The sequence below is a fragment of the Sus scrofa genome, chromosome 2, assembly GCF_000003025.6.
Source record: "Sus scrofa isolate TJ Tabasco breed Duroc chromosome 2, Sscrofa11.1, whole genome shotgun sequence".
Classification (NCBI taxonomy): Eukaryota; Metazoa; Chordata; class Mammalia; order Artiodactyla; family Suidae; genus Sus; species Sus scrofa.
Window position 1 is genome coordinate 18,642,932 of NC_010444.4, and position 19,946 is coordinate 18,662,877.

At 36.6% G+C, this 19,946-nt stretch overlaps 1 long non-coding RNA gene across 2 annotated transcripts in view; it reads right to left on the reverse strand.

Moving 5' to 3' along the window:
* Positions 1–19,946, reverse strand: part of LOC100521654 — a 132,390-nt gene that overhangs the window by 24,662 nt on the left and 87,782 nt on the right. For both annotated transcript variants that reach the window (XR_002341493.1, XR_301659.3), the window contains one exon: positions 5,512–5,579. This is a non-coding gene — a long non-coding RNA (uncharacterized LOC100521654). The remainder of the gene's footprint in view (positions 1–5,511; positions 5,580–19,946) is intronic.

The window sequence follows — 19,946 nt, forward strand, 5'->3', positions numbered from 1 at the left end:
TTCAAAAAGACAGCTTTTGACACATGTACGCAATACATAATCTCAGGGATCATCTTCTCCAAAAGGTAGTGGACTTTGTCATGCTTTTTTGGTTTTGTTTTTAATCCTTCCTAAAACTCCTGTTGACTTTATGCATTACAAAACACATTTTACACCAGCAGCAGAACTGAAGTGTTGGAGCCAGAAAGCAGAGTACACAATAAAGGCCTCAGAGATCAAATGTCAGAATTTTGGGGTGTAAAACGTCAGCATTTTGTCAAGAGATATGTCTACTTATGCATGTCCAGAAGGGCTCTTTGCAAATGCATTGATAAGTTTGCCTCTAAACTTATATATACTCATCCTCTCTCAAAGCACTTTCTTATGAACCATCTGTTCTGCTTAAGTCAGAGGTAACTTGGCAATTCAAAATTTATGCACCTTCTTTCAAAGCAAATTGTCATTATGGTGGGTTTTGAATGATCCTGAATGATTCTAAAATCTACAGCTTCCAGCTATCCAGTCTTTTTGAGATATAGAACCATCTCACCAGTTACTCTACTACATCACCAAACCATAACAAATATGGACAATATAGATCATTTAAAAATGTTTCCCAATTTTTTTTCAACTGGAAAACTGGTAAATATTCTGAGATACACTAGGGTCAGGTCAGAAGAAAGGAAATGACTTATATGTATTATAAAACACATTTTATACCAGCAGCAGAAATGAAGTGACCTGAACAGCAAGCAACAATGTCAGTCTATCAATTAATACCTGAAATCACATTCAATAGAAATGCACATACAAACCCATCCAGCTTTGCTCCTTTTTCTACCATTGCTATACTCTCAAATTGTCAAGTACTAAGGAAACCCAGGCAAGAGAATTATGAAAACTCACTTCACCACAAAGCATCAAATGGCTTTTCAATGATATATGAAGTAGTCCAAGGCAATAACACAGAAATAGGTTTTAGACACCAAAATACCAGAAAAAAATGGAACATAATTTTCTTTACTCTCTTTAATCATTTCTGTCATTAGGCCTGTACCCCAAACTAAAAACTGATGGCTGATTTCCAAAACACCTACTGTGCATTATTTCAAATCCCTACTTCACCAAACGTGAGTGTAAAACCTTTCTAGACACCAGTTCTACTTGGGGGGCGGGGAGTAGGGAGCTTTTAAATAACTCTGTCCGAGAAATGCCTTTTCATGGCCAGGTTGGCCTCAGTTACACAGACAACAACCAGACTACTGAAATAAGGCAAAATTTATGGAGCAATACCTGGCAGCAGAAAGAGTGAGGTCCAAGTATATAAGTAAGGCAGGTGCTGACCTGTTCGGAAATCACCGGTAAAAATAGGTACTGAGCTGCTTGGCAATCTGGTGTTATCTTGAGATGCTGACACATGTCATTGTACAGTGTTGCATTTTTGCCACACCATGAGAAAGTACTCAATAACAAAGATCAAAGTGTCCTGACATGCAGAAAAACCTGTGAGCCAAGAGTAAGGTAACACACCTACAAGCAAGTCTGATTCCCACAAAAGTTTCCAAACAACTTTACAGCATCTGAGCAGCCAAAGAGGCTTACTCCCTAGAACTACATGTACTTGTGAGGCTGGCATTTGTTTTAAACTCATTTTTGCACCCAATACCTTTCTACAAACAACTGCAAAACACTTTTCTGAAGGCTCCAAAAACTTCAGAACACATCCAAGTTAACAGAAAAGCATTTCACAAGCAGAAACTGCCTGCCACTGTTTCTCAGCATTGGCAAACAAGGGCAAGTTCACTACTTGCAAAAGAAAGCGAATTACACGCAGGCTGATAACTCATGCAATCTCCCACATCTGAAACAAGAAACACAGCACCCTGATATTCTGTCTACAACTTTCCAAAATCCCAGCTCTTGTAAAGAAGCCCACCAGACCCAAGAAAACGAACCCAACCCAACCCCAAACAGGATAGTGAGCATCAACAGCTACAGGGACAGAGTCGAACGCTGTAAGAAAGGGGGGAGGGGCTCAGGTCACAAACCACAACAAAATAATGCAGACTCCAAAACGCTTAGGTGCTAGCCACACAGATATTCCAGAGGCAAAAGGCCAGAAAGTCAGGATCCAGAAGGCTGAGGCCCCTCACCTAGCCGGTAGCCGTCAAAGGCCCCCTGGCCTTTCTAACGGCAATAGGGCCCCAAATTAACTCGTCAGGCCGCTCTCCCACCTCCCAAGCACACGACTAACAGGCCCATGGCAACCTGGGGGCTGCTGGTGGCCCTCTAACGGTACAGAGAGCCCCCCAAGCCGTCCAAAAAGGCAAAACCCTCCAACTCCTGCCTCCCCGGCGGCCATCACAGCAAGAAAGCGAACTTTTACGACAACTCCCACAATGCCCGCGGCCTACAACTCCCAGAGTGCACCGGGCGGCGCCGCCGTTAACCCTGTCGTGGCGCCGGGTTTGGCGCTGCTCCCTCCCCCTCCTAACACCCAATTGTTGCACTTACTTTATCCTCACGATCCGAAAATAACTTTGGAAGTTTTGTCCAGCAACTACAATTATGCTATCTCGGCGCCTCCTTCTATCTCATAAGCAACCTCAGCTGCCGAGAGAATTATCCCTGACAGAGAACTTTTTGTTATCTCCAGAGCTCGCCTTACAGTACCAAATGTTTATCATTTAAGGGATATTTCACTTCAATTAATCTTCCCTGTCGCCTTTATAATTTTCTGGCATTTTTCTAAGTTAGTATAGCCTAGAGGTTTTGGTACTAACTTTATTAATTAAAAATCTGTTTTTAAAGTTCTGGCATGTTACAAGAGAGAAAGATTATCCTATAACTGACCACAATATTCCACATCTCTCCATTTTATAAGATGAATTTCCTCAAATATCTGACTCAGATAATTCATGAAACTCCAAATAAGTCCTAATAAGACAAATTAGTTATGGGCAATATATCTTTTGAATTTCAAGTTAATTTTTTTTAAGGGAAAACCCTATGTGCCAACATACTTTGCTTTCTTTTTTCTCTCTCTATGGATAATCCGATATAACTTACTGCTAATTTATTCCTTTCCGACTTTAAAATATCAGCAAACAATAGGTAAAGAAACATTTTAATATAATTTGAGAAATAAACTAAAGACTTCATTCTTTCAGAAAACTGCACAAGCACATTTTACTCACGAAAGAACTCCTTCAAAGTCTTTCTTATTTTAATTAAAAATAAGGTTTAAAATACATTGCTTTTAAATATATTGCCCATAATTTCAGTAAGGATGACAATCACATTTAGAGATCACTGTATCATCACTATAAATTAAATATCTAAGCTGTACGTACACAAACTAACTTGCTCAGACGTTTATCTGACTGACAGGCAAAATAATTGTCTGGTATTTGATGCATGCACTAAAAAAACCTCTAGAATTCTCCTAAAGTATCTGCTATTTTTCTCATGCCCAAATATAAAATAAAATGTACGCAGTGTCTGGTTTTTCCACTGAAACATTTTGCCATTTGAAAGAGCAGTCAAAATGTATCAGGAATTTCGAATCACAGACCTCAGAAATCCTAATACACATAAAAACCCCCAAAACATTGTGGAAAGATAACGTCTTCAGCAAAACTCTATTATACAGTATTCTATTTTAAATGTGTCCCTTAATATTGCTTTAGCTTATTGCTAAATTTTTTGATCTAGCAAACTACAATGAGCAAAATACTTCTCCATCATTTTTTTCACTCATGTTATAGCATGTAGTTTCCTTAACAATTAAGGTAAATGCTACATACCGAGACTTAAAAATTGTACATACAAATATATTTTGAATTTTAGTTCATTGTAGTATTTTAGCTTCTGTATTTTTCTAATTTTCATTTAACATTTTAGTTAGAATTTAGGAAAAATTTCATTGTTTTTCCCCCCATTTTAAAAATAGCTTCCGGACCATAAAAATTTAATGCATGTTTTATATATTAGTCTTCTGATGTTAAAATATATGATTCATAAAGAAAGGCTCAAAAGCAAGTCAGAAATGAAACTGAACTCCTCGTCTATTTACCACAGGCTTACAACTCTCTCCTCAGTGCTATGAAATTATATTTTCCATTAGGAGGTTAGTCATCTTTTTCTTTTATCCTTCTAAATACAAGATTTAAATATTGGTATAATATATAAAAGGCTTCATTTAAAGATTACAATAAAGTAATTTTATTTTTTTCCAGGTTACCATAATTTTTCTTTTAAAAATAACCTGAAAAGTTTGGTATACCCTAATTAAGTAATTTAAGCACGTCTTAATCCATATACTTAATATTAATAATAAATTTCTTTATAAGGAGAAAACAAAGGTATTCTAGAAATGAATTCTTCAAATTCATACCAAAATTTAGTATTTTTCTTCCCAAATTTTATATTATATCACATGAATTTTACGTCTATTTCTTAAAAACCTAAAGCTCTCTACTACAGTTTTTTAAAATATTCATATGTAATTGTATTATTGTTTTTAAAATTAGGAGAAATCTTGTTAAATCTTGAGAATATATGTTAACAGAAGATAAACATTGCAATCTATTTCTTTTTCCAAATGTGATATTGGTGACAAAGCTAGAATGTACAGACTTGTAGACCTTATAAAAGATTCTATATATAATTTCAGTAACTGCTTCTTTTATTCTTTTAACTTCATAACATACTTCAAAGCATCTCTAAATGCTTGTTTAGACGTTTTAACTGTATTTTTAATTTATCTGCTTTAAAACATCTGATTTTCATATATGTAATTTATACTGTTCATGCAAGTAAACTCACTAATAGAATTACTGCCAAAAATAGAATGAGTTTGCTAATACTCTATTATGCTCAAAAAGTTAGCCTGTCTCATCTTTTCTTATCTTTTCTTACATTACCGGTATGACACAAGCAAAAACTGAAAAGAGGTCACACACAAAGGATAGGTTCTTGCCTGATTAAACTAATTGTTTACATTTACGTTATAATCCTACAAAGCAATATTGTGAGTCTATCCCAGCGTTTAAGCTTCTCTGTTACTGCTGAAATCTTAATTAACTTTAATTCATTGACCTGCTTTTAAAGCAGTGACCAGTTTCTCAAATTTTTCAAAATAGTCTACTTTTTATTATCACCATACATTTACATTTATGTTTAGGAGTATTCTTGTTGTCTGAAAAATCTCGAGTTTCTGATTTTGCTAAATATAATTTTAAATAAATATCTTAACTATTTAGAAAAGCTGGATGATGGGAATCCTATTATATCAGTCTATGAGAAAGTGCAAAAAAGGGTCTCTTTTTTTTTTCCCAACAAATTGACCTTTTTAAATGAAACTTGTCCACCTAACTTGTTTTATTTAACTTAAAAACCTTGCTTTCCCTCCTCGTCATAATGTTTGACATCAGTTAGAATGAGCAAAGGTTAAATACATGTTACTTCTTTCCTCTAGTCCAAATGCTCTCTTTTCAACAGGTGGATAGATAATGGAAAATATTTCCTTACCGAAAGACGAAACGTTTCACCTTTAAAAGAATCTTCAAGGTTCCTCAGGAGATAAAACTTTTATTTTCCTGCAGAAATAAAAAGATACAGGTTAATGATTATGATCACTTCTACTCTGTGAAAAGTCATAATAATGTGATGGATATTTGAATTTTTTGAGTCTTGGTTTTAGAAAGCAGGGCCTTAATAGAATTTAATTAAATCAATGCCATCCATTTCAAAATCGTCTTGTTTTGTAATTTTGTGATAAAAATTTTGTGATTTCACAAAACTTCATCACAGAACTATCACAAGGTAGTAGTTTCTTATGCTTCGTTGTTCTGCATTTAATTCTGCCATTGAAATATTTTGTAGTTCTTATGTAAGACTCAGTATTTTAAATTCTCTTTCAATATATTGAAGTCACTAGCTATCCTTATCTGTTTTAAGACGTTTTCTAGTTCATAATAATGCTTGCTTTATATGTAGTTTCTCTTGTCTAAATTTCAAATAAATATGTGAAAGAAAAAAAATCCAAATGCTACATTTTCTAACTTTCAAAAGGCTTCTTCTAGTTTCAAATCAATTCCCCCCCAAAGAGATGTTTAAATGCTACATGCTCTGTGGCCGATATACTATTACTGTAAGACAGAGTAAGATTAGGCTGAACTTTTAAAAAACAATTATCCTGCTCCTCCTTCTCTTCTTTGTGCTCATAATTTTCTCTCCACTTTAATTCAGGATTACATTCATTAACTCACATGCCTTCTCTCCAAAGAAAAAAAATTACCTTCTGCTTGGAAAACTTTCAGGTTCCTTGCATTTTCCCTTATTTTCACATAAGGATCTACTATTTCAAAGTGAGTACTAATGAGTATTAATTATGCGTTTCTCCCCTGAATTTCTTTTCCTAGGCCTGTTTTCTAATTCTTCCTTCTGGTATTGTTCCAAAAAAACCCTACTTAGTTTTTTTTTTTTTTTTAAACACCAACAAGATTTGTCTAACAATTCTTTCCCCAACATTCGAGAACATATTCTAATTTTGTTTTTGTGTTTTGATGCATGTATCACAGTCTGGCTAATGGTACGTCTTCACACTCCAAATATAAATATTTTCCTTCCCCACTAGGGACTTATGGGCTTTCATTTACCAGATCCTAGCAATTTCTCTCCCTTTCTTTTCTCTTTCTCGCTTTCTCTCTCCTTCTCTTTCTTTCTTTCTTTCTTTCTTTCTTTCTTTCTTTCTTTTTCTTTGTCTTTTTAGGGTCGCGTCCATGGCATATGGAGGTTCCCAAGCTAGGGGTGAAATTGGAGCTGTAGCCACTGGCCTCTACACCACAGCCACAGCAATGCCAGATCCGAGCCGCATTTGCAACCTACACCACAGCTTGTGGCAATGCTGGATCCTTAACCCACTTAGCAAGGCCAGGGATCGAACCTGCCTACTCATGGATGCGAGTCAGATTTGTTTCCGCTGAGCCACAAGGGGAACTCCAACCCTAGCAATTTCTCGTTCTTCACCAGGACATCCCATTTGGGATTCACATATGGATGAATGAAGTTTTGGAGAGCATGGGTGAGTTAGAGCCCCAAGAAAGAATGCCAACCACAGACATCACTAGTCACATCTCTGAAAGTGTCTTGCTCATAATTACCTTGATGCTTTAGAGCTTTAAAAATTCACATGCAAAAGCACTAGAAAATTCCTTTCCTTATGTTACTCTTGGCCATTTTTTCAAAGGATGTCACCTTCGTGGTATAACGTGCACCTGCAAAGCCAAGGTTTCTTTTGAGGGTAGGTGAATCAGCCATTCACAGGTCCAACCAGTTTCTAGGGCAGAAGCAACGTGACCTATGAGGTCTCCACCCAGACTAATAAAAGCTTGAGTTCTCATTTTGCGTGTCCTGTGCTCCTGAGGGATTGCAGATAAGCATATAACTACACTGAGCCTCAGTGTCTTCATCTCCAACTTGATTCCCTGACCCAGGACAACAAGCAGATGCTGCAGTGGGACAAGCCAGGGAAGGCAGCATCAAAAGAAGACAGACTTAAACTAATCTGGCCTTACTTCTCAGCTCCACCCATTTTCCTGAAGCTTCCCAGCAACGGAGGTGGTCTGTGGTTTGGTTGAGGTTGAGGGGTACAAAATGGAGAGCCGCCAATATCTCTAAACCCTACAACAGTGCAGACAATACTATGATCAGAAATAACAGTAATGTTTTTCTTTTTTTAATTAAAAAAAATTCAGACCAAAAACCTCTGTCTAAAATACTGACATGGAAGGTAAATGCTTTCTGTAAAGAAGAATCTACAAGTGGGTTCAGAGCCATTAAAAACCTTTATCTTTGCTTCAGCCTCAGGGCTGTTGGCTTCTTTTTCTCCATGTAGACAGGCAAACCAGTCCTCATTCAGTAACCAACGCTATTGTAACTGGGGGAGCACACGCAGTGGGGAGCATTTAAACCCCTCAGAGAAACTCCCTCCAACCTAACCCTGGCTTGGGCGAATTGTAAGGAAACTCAGCAAAGCATTATGAGTGTTTAGGAGGATTCCTGCCCTCTCCCCTGTTCAGAACTCCACGCCAGATTAATCTGATTCATTAGCTCCTATTGAGACACTCCGTTATTTAAGAGAAAGCACTAAGCTTAAACTTAGTTAAAAGTGATTTAAAAAAAAAAAAAAAAAGCCACGAGAGATTCATCCTGAATAGTAACAGATGAACATGAACTGCTTAGCAGTTTCAACACCAGCTGCAAATGGATTGATTCTTCATTTGCTGGAAGCATCAATGCTGCAAAACTCTCCTCCAAACTTCCTTTTCCTTTTAGAAACCACGTTCCTAGAAATAATTTTTTTTTAAATTTTCTTTATCATGGGCTTTTAAACATTAACCACGAATCCAGTCTAACACTGTTTAGCATAAAATTAGAGTCTCTCTCTGTCTCTCCTTCCCTCCTTTCCTCTTTCTTTCCCTCTCTCTTTTACTTAATTTGGGAAAATTCACTCCCTTCTCTACTTTGCTCTTCTACCTGGTGATCCCTTTAAAACTAAAAAACTTCCTCCCCCTTTCCCTTCATCCTTACTTGACATCCCTCTTTAAACATACCACAAATTTCCCTGGCTTCACTGTACAGCACTCCTGGCCAAATTTCTGCAAACTCTGTTCTCATAGAAATGTAAGCTGGAAAATGAGGGGGTTGTCCAGGACCATCTCCAAGGTCCCATTTAGCTCTAACATTCTATATGTGTCTCTGATGATCCAGAGAAACTGGAACAACTCCATACAAGCACCCAAATTTGGACCTCCATGCTATGTGTGTTCCTGCTGTCACTATGTTTCTATAAACTTTTTGCTGAATTACAATATAACACACATGTTCCTGCCCCCCTGGGCTCTTCTCCTTGCTTCTTCAAATTGTAATGATTTTCTTTCTCTAAGAAACCATCCGTATCACTGATAGTGATAACGCCACCCTCCCCATCAAGACCATCACTACCACCGGCAGCCTTTTTCTGACTTGATTGAGGTTCTCCTAATAACACTGTAACATATCTAAGTCAAACAATAGTGTGTATTTACTATCATCCTCCTCCTCCTCATCTACAACATTTATGACAGCTTCCTAGAAGACAAATGACTGTTCTAAGCACTGCACATTTAACGACCTTAGAATGCAGATGCTATTATCATCCCCAGGATACAGATGAAGAACTTGAGGTAAACAAAGGCATGTGCCCAAGGCGTATTCCTAATGAGTGAAGGATCCATGTTGGAAAACCACACATTTTTGGGGACAGAACTTGCACCCTTAACCACCACAATGCACTGCCTCTCTGCGTAAATAACGGCCCTGGGTGGTCCCACTCTAAAAGCTTCTGATTACCCAGCATTAACTATCTCAGAATATCTAATCTTTTAACTGATGATTGAGGCATAATCAGAATATCTACTTTTATAGAGTTGTGAGAATTGGGGACATGTAACGTAATGCACGCAAAACAGTGCCTGGCACAGAGTAAATGGTTTGAAAAACATCAGCAATTATTTAATGGGGGAGCTCTCACTTGGCAAATTAAGACACCAAGGTCAGAAATTAGTGGAAAATCTAGGACTGGAACCCCGGAGTAATGCACCTGCTTCTTTTTGAAAAATACCATTTGCCTAATGCAAGGCTAACCACAGAGACTCACTTAAATTTTAAGACTTTAAAATATCCCACGACTGATATTTCTTAGTCCAGGGCTTTAGCTATTGAACCACACTGCTCTTGCTAAAAGGCAAATTCCAGGGACTCGAAGTGTCTGGATTTGCCTGTCTTCACCTCCTAGTGCACAGCTAGGCTTTGCTAACCTGTAAGTCAGCAGCAGCTAACAGTTTTTGGATGAGCAAGCTCACCAGAGGCTTTGTATCTTTTACAAATGACCTCCATCTTGACTATGGGCTTAAAGTCTTTTCAAATGGTGATATTGATTTGGTGAAATGTATTTCTCACCAGAGGCCCCATACTTGAAAATGAGCCCATTTTATATTTATCAACTGAAAAAAAATGTACTCAGAAGGATAGATCTCCTTCCCTGTATAAACAAAACCAGGACTTGCAAAGGTTGTGCGGGTAATATTTATGTTTTTAAATCAATGTGACATATTAATTATGATGCCTGTAGTTTCGGACATGCGTTTGTGTACAGCAAAGAATCAAAGGGCTTGATGTCAACACAGCTGAAGCTGAGCTCTGTACTCTAGAATTTTATGTAGAAACAACCCTTTTGCTGCTGGAGGTATGTTTTCTTTCTGTGTCCTCATGGCAGTAAATAAACATACACATTTTGTGCCACACAAGTGCTGTACTAACATACCAAAAAGGTATTACATTACTTGGGTAGAACACAGCTACTGTGGTTACTGTGTTCAAAAAATAAAATTACTGTTCAAAAAATAAAGGAAGCATTTTTAAGAAGCACAGAAATCTGGTAATTCGAAAGATGATTAAAATAAAATCATCTCGGTACAGTTTATCATTTCATAATTTACATCATTAGCATCAGACTCTCAGTTAGCTTATATGGCCATGATACTGGCTACTCTAATTTCTTCTCAATTTCTTATCCAAGAATCCAAGTTCCTCAATCCCTTTTACTTCTGTGACCTTCTTCAAGCAACATTCCACCATGCCCTGAGGTCAGAACCCCACACTTTTCATCATTTAGCTCAGGTAAATAAAAACAAACATCTCTTCATTTTTAAATGGGTACTGTGCTTTTTGTATAGTTTCAATTCTGGAATTTTAAATGCATTAAGAAAATTCAATAAATAGCATTCTTGCCCAGGATTTTCTTTTATTCTTTCTTTTCTTTTCTTTTCTTTTTTTTTTTTTTTTTTTTTTTTTTTCTTTTCCTAGGGCTGTACCTGCGGCATATGGAAGTTCCCAGGCTAGGGGTTGAATCAGAGCTACAGCAGCTGGTCTATGCCACAGCCACAGCAACACGGGATCCAAGCCTTGTCTGCGACCTGTACCACAGCTCGTGGCAATGCCAGATTCGTAACCCACTAAGTGAGGCCAGGGATGGAACCAACATGCTTGTGGATACTAATCTGAGTCATTACTGCTGAGCCGCCATGGGAACGACCCAGGATTTTCATTTTGTACTAGTTTATGTGTTACTAACCATACTCTCAGAACTGAAGCCCCATCTCAGAACCTTAAATTTGCCTTTGCCTATCAGTTAGTTCACAGAAATTTTAAGTTCATGCTCCCTTCTTGCATATGTGCAAAAATATTATCTCAGTAAGATTTTACATGGAATTTTTGTAACATTAAAACATTGGATCCTGAGGGTTTTTTGTTTGTTGGCTTGTGTTAAACTATTTCTTATGGAAATTTTCAAACAATGAAAAACAGAGTATAATAAACGTCCATGCATACATCATTTCTATTTAAATGTTAATACCTATTAACATTTAGGCATATTTGCTTCATCTTTAACCCCACCTCCTTTTTTTTTCTTTGCTGAGGTAATCTGAAGGAAATTACAGACATCATGGCATTTCACTTCCAAATACTTCATCGTGCGCCTCTAAAAAGTAAGGACATTTTCCTACATAACCAGAATGCCATTACCACTCCTACAAAATTAAAAATAATTCCCTATTACCCAGGCCATATTCTAATTTCTCCACTTGAAATCTAATTTTCTTGATAATATCCTTAAGTCTCTATTCTGTCATCAGTGACAGTATACACATGTCTTAAATAAAAGCCACCTCTAAAGTGGCTAATTTCAATCAGTTCTTCTAAGGAAGCAGTGCCCACCCTAAACTGCTCCAAGCCTGTTATCTGGTGAACCATCAGGCAGGCACCTTCTCCTCTTGCTCTTTGGCCTGTGGGGATGTCACATTAAATCAAACATTGATGAGAACTGGATAAAAAAATCCTGTGGAATCTCAGACATATGCTTCCTCTCAATAATCAGTGAGCACTGGGAAGCAAAGAGAGTGAGACAGAGGACCACAAACCCTAAATACAGTCACACAGTTTAAAATGGGGTTGTTTTGCCTGATCACTCTGTACAGGTCTTTATGGCCCAATCCACACAAGATGCTTCGGTGAAAGTACCAAATCTTAATTACTGGACCGCCAGGGAACTCCCTTTCCTATTATTTTTAAATTCGTGTTTTTGTTGGTTTACCTATGACTGACTGAACTGGTTAAGGAAATAACAGATTTTGGTTTGTTCACTGAGGTAAAACTGTGTGGGAAAAAGATAAAGATAGCTCCCTTTTCCCATGTAATCAAAAGCATAGTACTCTTTTTCTCTCTTTTTTCTTTTTCAATAAGGGAACTATAAGAAAAGTATGAGGCAGAAAAATTTAGGATTTAGTATACTAAATAGTATTTACTATGCTATTTAGATAATATCAGAAATGAGTGAGGCGTGCACATTAGCACTGAGCCATGTGTTGCCCTCTGAAGAACCTCCTTCTTTTTTTCGTCTTTTTAGGGCTGCACCTGTGGCATATGGGAGTCCCAAGGCTAGGGGTGGAATAGGAGCTGCAGCTGCTGGCCTATGCCGCAGCCACAGCAACGCTGGATCCTTAACCCACTGAGCGAGGCCAGGGATTGAACCTGCAACCTCATGAATACTAGTCGGATTCCTGACCACTGAGCCACGAGAGGAACTCCCAGAACCTCATTCTTTTAGACATGCCAACATGCCTATGTGTACATTTACAAAAATATATGTGTGGATACGTTTACATCTGATATGATAATTTAAGTGGACAACACCAGAGTGAACTGTTTCCAAAAATGGGACCAAAAGCCAGTTTGGGAAAACAGAATCCAAAGACAGTCCTCAGTCTTCTCTTTTGGCTACACAAAGCTTTTCAGAAAAAACAATAAATAACTTACTTATTGGCTACCTCCCCTCACCACTCTCCTGAATAAAGGCTGTAAGGCAAGGAAAATGGCAAATACACACAAAGTTAAAAAAAAAAAAAAAGAAAGAAAGAAAAAAGGTGTAAGGGATGTGTGGAGATTTAAAATTCAGACACTGCCTGCAGAGCCACTCAATGTATACACGGACGGATGGACAGACGGTCTCTGCCCACGTGACCACACTTGCCCTGTGGTCATCCCTATGGATGCCTTCCTGCCCTCACTCAACAGGATGTTACAAGAAACAACGTCCACACACACACACACACACACACACCCAGAAGACTTTAAATGCCTCACAAGAAAGGAGTTTATTTCCCTCTACAAAGTCACTTCCTAAGTGAAATTTACAGTATAAGTAATCCTGTATTATACTGTCCTTTACAGAATGTCCAAGAAACAGAATATTGGCATCACTTACTCATCTAATAAATCCTTATTGATTACCTCTACATGCCTGGTAATAGAAACATTGGTCTTGGAAGATGGAAGGGTCCATAGGATCATCTAATTCAATGTCCGTGCTCTCCAGAGGAAGCCAAGAGGGGTAAAATGACTTACCAAGGTCACACAGCTTCCCGAACCGTTCGTCTTCTTCAAAGGATAGCCGAGAGCTCAAAGGAAGGAACTGCCAGGGGCATGTTAGAGAAGAGCTGGCAAAGCTCAAACATGAAGAATTGTCCTTTCTGCCAGCTTTTCAGAAGAAGGAAAGGTTCTGACCATTTTCCCCATCCCTCCTTTCTCGCTTCCCGCTCCCTCACCTACACACCCTGCTGTGGAGGGGTCAACCAGCTGCCTCCCAGAATCCTCTCCAGCCCAGGTGCAGTGAGAGGGAGAGATGGGAGGACGGGGGGTGGGGGGGCGGAGGGGGGGGGAGCAGGACCTGGCTATAGGACATCCAGGCTACCTGATACACAGTCCAAGCCACGGTTCAGAGAATGTCAGGATCCCTACAGAGTCAGCAGCAAATCAAATATTGATAAGGTGGGTTCTTCCTGTGAGATTCCATAGCTCATTGCATGGTACCTTGACGGCCAAGCAGCTCAGGGTTAATAGAGGACAGTTCTTAACAATGAAAGAAAGGAAGGGGAAAGAAGAGAAACTTTCCTTTTTTTTTTTTTTTTTTTTTTTTTTTTTTTTTGGTGGTGGTTCATTCAGTCTCCTGACATGGGATAACTTTTAATTAACTTAATTTTTTATAGTATTAAAAACTTAGAGTCTGGCTTCTTAAAGTACTTGCCAATAACAATGAAAGTTTAACAAGTAAATTGTGTTTATTTCTAAAATATATTTTAGAACGTCCTCTTACAATAAGAGGAGCTCTCTTGTTAAATACATATAAAGAGACACTTGAGATCTCTTACTTTCTACCCAATCTGTATCTGTTCAAGAACATTTTATAGTTTTTTTTTTTCTTAACCCCCGGCCACACCATCCACCATCTGTTTTCTAACTGCATCAAACCTAAATCTCCTTTGTAGTCTAAGTCATGTGTCCGAGCAAACGACTTTAGACAGACAAAGGTACATTATTTTTTCTAAAGAAAGGAAACCTCTTGGACTATTAAGATTCCATTTAGGGGGCATGAAGGCCAATGCTGGGGAAGCTTGATAGAGGTGATGTATTAATTAAGGCAGTAAAAACTCAACCATCTGGAACCTTCATCCTTTTTACCCATTCAGTTAGCTATCCAATCAGGTGCTTACAACGAGATGAACGTCACAGAGACACAAAAGTTGAGGTGGCTGAATAGCCAGCCTTCGTCCACAGTTCAGTCTGTGGCAAGATACCCCAATGTGGGGCATTTGGACCAAAGTTCTTCTGCTTTTCACAGATACCTGGATGCCCATGGGCTTGTCATGGTTTCTAATACCCTCCAGGGCCATATCCCCTAAACAGGTTGGAGGCACGAGAAGCAAACAGAAATGTAGGGTATTATTAACCTGAGCCCAGGGAAAATTAAAAAGCACCCTGGCAGCCCCCATTTGGGGAGTAGTTCGGAACCTTGCTATCTTGTCAACAGACCTTGGCCCTCATGTTCCTTGTCATCCTCTAAGACAGGTTGTCAAAGCTATGAGAGGACTTAAAGCTCTTCTAGTTCAGCTTTCACATTTTGTAAATAAGGAAACTGGGATCTGAAGAGGGAAAGGACTCAAAGTCATACAACCAACAGGTCGAAAAATCCAGGACTTCCGCCTGCCCATCCAATTCTGTTTGTTTTCTCTGCACCGGATTTCACCTTCCCAAAATATTTAACCATTCATGACCTCATTTCATCCTGTAAGGAAGTCTCTGTTATAGAGTTATCCCTATTTTCCAGACAGAGAAATTACTATAGAAGTTTATACTAAAAGTCACTGCCAGAATCATAATTAAAGTCAGATCTCCTAGACATTGAATCAGATGTTCTCCTTAACTGAGGTCTGAAAACAATAGTTTCTGTTTATTTAGGGTCTACATTCCTACTTTGTATATTATGATTTTTAAAAAAAACAATTAAAAAAAAAGCAAGCACAATTAAACCCATCCTGTTTGAATTGGAGATCAGGCTAAATACAAATAGTTCCCTCAAGAAAATGAATTTCAGGAGTTCCTGTTGTGGCGCAGTGGAAAGGAATCCGACTAGGAACCATGAAGTTATGGGTTCAATCCCTGGCTTTGATCAGTGGGTTAAGGATCCAGCATTGCCGTGAGCTGTGGTGTAGGCCACAGATGTGGCTTGGATCCCATGTTGCTGTGGCTGTGGCGTAGGCTGGCAGCTGTAGCTCCTGTTGGACCCCTAGCCTGGGAACCTCCATATGCCGCAGGTGCAGCCCTAAAAAGCAAAAAAAAAAAAGAAAGAAAATGAATTTCAACACTGCCACCTACCCACTGAACACTTACGGAGAATGTATTGATTTGTAAATTACCTTCTGGCCTAACGTCTGGTTTTGCCATACCTGGGAGGGAAGTCCAATCCTATGGCTTTCCTATTTCACAGCAATCATTTAACACAAAAAAAGAAAGTGTGGTCACCAGGAATTTACCAAATTAAATTGGTATAAAGCCCATTGAGCCTATGGTCGAGGTAGCAATTCCTGTTTGGAGCTAGGGAGCATTGACAACTGCAGAGGCAATCTCACCAGGTAGGTTCAAGAAACTCCATGAATGGGACCGTCAGAGATTTGAACCATCTGCCAGTGGGCTCTTCTAAGGACACCATAATCTATGTTGGTTAACATCATTCAATACATTTAAAGCTTAGAAAGAGAGAAAATGGAACAGATACCAAGGACAAACAAAGATATAATAGTAGCTTTCTCAAGGTACATTCAGAAATAAGGAACCAGACTTACTCCTGTTATGAAGAGAAATGCCACGTGTGACCACAACTTGAAATACCAAGACGTTACAGGACCTCATTAGAATGATTTGACGCTGCTCATTTGGAAAATTATGATATTATAAAAATGATTATATTTTGTCAGGAAGTCCAGATAATGTGTTCAACGCAAAGGGGTTGCAAAATTGGCAATGAAGTAGGTCTTTCCAGGTTTGTAGACAGAGAGGAATAAAGATGTTTCTTCTTCTTCTTCTTCCCCACTCCTCATCTATGTTTCCCTGGAAAAATAGGCCTAGGTAATAAATCAACTTCCAATTCCATCAACATGAAAAAAAAAAAATAGCCGGGGTAGTATCATGTTTGGCCATGTAACTGCTTTGCATCATTTAAAATATAGACCCAGGCCATGGGTGAAATGTAGTCCTGCAGTTAATGATATAGATTATCAGTAAAGATGATTGACATTCTTAAATGCTCACTTGAATAGCTCATAACGCATTTGATTAAGCCAGTCAAAAGACATGGCAAAAGTCAACAGGACTTGTTTGAAAATGACTTAGATGAATCTCAGAGCTTTTTAAGAGAGTTTCGGGATAGCTCTATGACAGTTGAGTTAGAACCATGAATACAATAAATATATAAAAACAAAAGTCTATATTCTTTGGGGACCATAGAGGTACGTTTGGGGAGCCTATACATATACATCCATTCATTTCTTGTTTTTTTTGGCTATGCCTATAATGCAGATTTAAAAAAAAAAAAAGTTTTAGAAAGTTAACACGGCTCTAGAGACTAGTTCTAACCCAGCCAAATGTGTATTAGGATACAGTGTTTTTAAGGCAAATCATGAAAAATTGTGAGGGGGGAAGTGGTCTGCTTGTCCATTTTCATTAATGGTTGTATTTGCACGGCATATTCTTTTTGGGTAGCAGATTTCTTTTTCATCTGAGTTGTGAGCCGGTGCTCACCTGAATATCTAACAAATCTTGAGAATTAAAAATGCTTCTGAAATTCTAGTCAATAGTGACAGTGAAAAGTGATCAAGCCCAGAGGTTTTGTTTGTTGTTGTTTTTGTTAACATTTGGATAGCAAAAGAAACCTAGTCCCTGGCTGCCAAGCTTGAACCAATAATGTCACAGAGAAGGCTCACATTGATTTTTTGGGGGGTTAAGTTTCAAACAGAAAGTTCTTTAGGAAATTGAGATATTTATATAAAAACAAAACATGAGAAGCTGACCCCAAAAAAGAAAATTAAAAAAAATTATTTAAAAAAATGAAAGAAAACTTCATTAAAATGGGACCCAATTTCTCTAGTAATTAAAAAAATATTGCTTTGTAATACTTATTTTATGTGGCATGTTGCAAACATTTTAAACCATAATTATATACTACTTCCTTTTTTAAAAGTATAGTTGATTTACAATTTGTGTTAGTTTCAGGCGTATAGCAAGGTGATTTCAGTTCTGTATACATATTTTTTTTCAGGTTATTTCTATTATAGGTTATTAAAAGATATTGAATATTGTTCCCTGTGTTATATAGTAAATCCTTGTTGTTTATATTTCTTCTTATGTGATATTTTGTAAAAAAAAAAAAGTCATAAGGACAAAAACTTCTGGACGAATACTGAGAATTTTAAAACATTATTTTTCCCTCCATTAAAACTGGCAAAAAAAATTTACCACTGCTTTTCAATTTTTTTCTAAAAATACTTTTAAAATACAGATAAAAGTTTTTTACATTAGGTAAAATGAAACTTCTTAAATATTTATTTATCATATTTAAGGTTCTAAAGGTTAGCTTTAGATCCGACTTTGATCAAAAACTAAAGAGAGGATTATCATTTAGAATATCTGAAAATATGTTTTAGAAATAGAAACAATTTACTTATAAGCTTCCATTGATATTGGTACCTACTTTGAGATCAGAATATAGTTTTTTAATACTATGAAATTTAAAAAAATTAATTAAAAATTACATGCTAACAGATACAATATCACTATTTTTTGAATGTTTTTAATATCTAGGGAATGCATAATAGTAAATAGTAAAACAGTAAAATGCCATTGTGGTTTTCATCTATGATTCCTATTTAATATCATTATACATTTTTTGTTAAATCATATCCTTTTGTTTTAACTTAAATATATATATATATATATTTTTTTTTTTTTCTTAAATGCAGTTCATTGCAATTGAGTTGATTTTTTTTTTAAATCAAGGACTAATACCTAAACATTTAAATAGCACATTCGGGAGACAGTAGGGCTTATCCCTCACATTTCTCTTAATGTTGATATAGTTCCATATAATCATTAGAAAACCCATTACTGTGTTTTTATAATGTCAGTATATCTGTATGAAAACCAAAAATCTGCACAGGACTCTGTTAGCTAAGAACTGGATGTGTATAAACCTCAGTTGCTAGAACAGAGTCATATAACGTTTGTGTACCTTCTAAAGCCAAGCTATCCCTCTGTAGCTTTCAAAATTGTAAGATTAATTCATTAAGAAAGTAAAGCAAAGTAAATGCAACTGGTTAGTCCTGGATTTGAAGGTTCTAAAACTGCATTACAATCTCCCTCCTCATGGATTCTTTCTATAGTAGTTCTTACGTGCTGGGTAAATCCATTTTATTTTTTTTATACCCTACAACATGTAATATTTATTACTATATCAATGTAAAAACTTAGTTTTATTAGATATATTACAAACCATGTTTTGAGTTATGTTTTGCATCGAAATTGTAATCTGCTGCATCATTTAATAGTTGGCAAAATGGAAAGTTTAGAAAGAATGGTATTATTTTCCTTTGTAAATGTTACTTATTTTACCATAGGTCTCAGATAAAAATAATCCTTCTTCTGAAATAATTGTTTTAGCAACTTAAAAAAAAATAAAATGTAAGAAATCTCTGATATGCCATATGGTTTCTGTTTCTGGCTACTAGTTCATTTATTTGTAAAAACAAAATTGCCTTATTTTTATATGCATTTTTAAAACCAGTAAAAAAAAATGTGGCTAATTCTAGAATATATACTTTATCTTTAGAATTTATAAGTAAACTGAAGTAAGTAGGAGGTTCATATTCCAACTAAAGGGTACAAAAATCTGGGCAATAAAATCCCAACTTAATTAAATGTTTGGCAATCAAAATTAAATTTTGTTATTCTGCTTTACAAATCTAAAAAGAGCTTAGCTAAAATAATTAAAAATTGTTACTATTTAGTTGAAAGTACTTTTGGTTTTTAGCAAATGTTTTTAAATAGAATTTTTTACCTGGAATGTATAGTTTTCCATTGTTTTACAAATAGATATATGCAGAGTTTTTAAATTCAATTTTTCAAAAATTTAAATTAAAAAAATTTTAAGCAATTAATACTTTCTTAGCAACTCTGCTTTTCATGGAAATAAAACTTTAATGAAATTAAGCTATCTTCCTTTTAGATTTTCAAATATTAGTATTTCAAATATCAAGAATTTAAGCTTTAGCTTTTAAAAACATGAGAAGGGTTTTCAATATTTACAATTTTTATTCCTAAGTAAAAATATTTGTGAATTTAAAATAATTCATATTAAAATTTAGAAATTGTCAATGATTTCTTATGGGAAAAGATAGAGAATTATATTGGTTTTTAACAGTATCATGTTAACTATTTGTCCAAAATTGTTTGTTTTGGTCTTTGTAATATTTTTT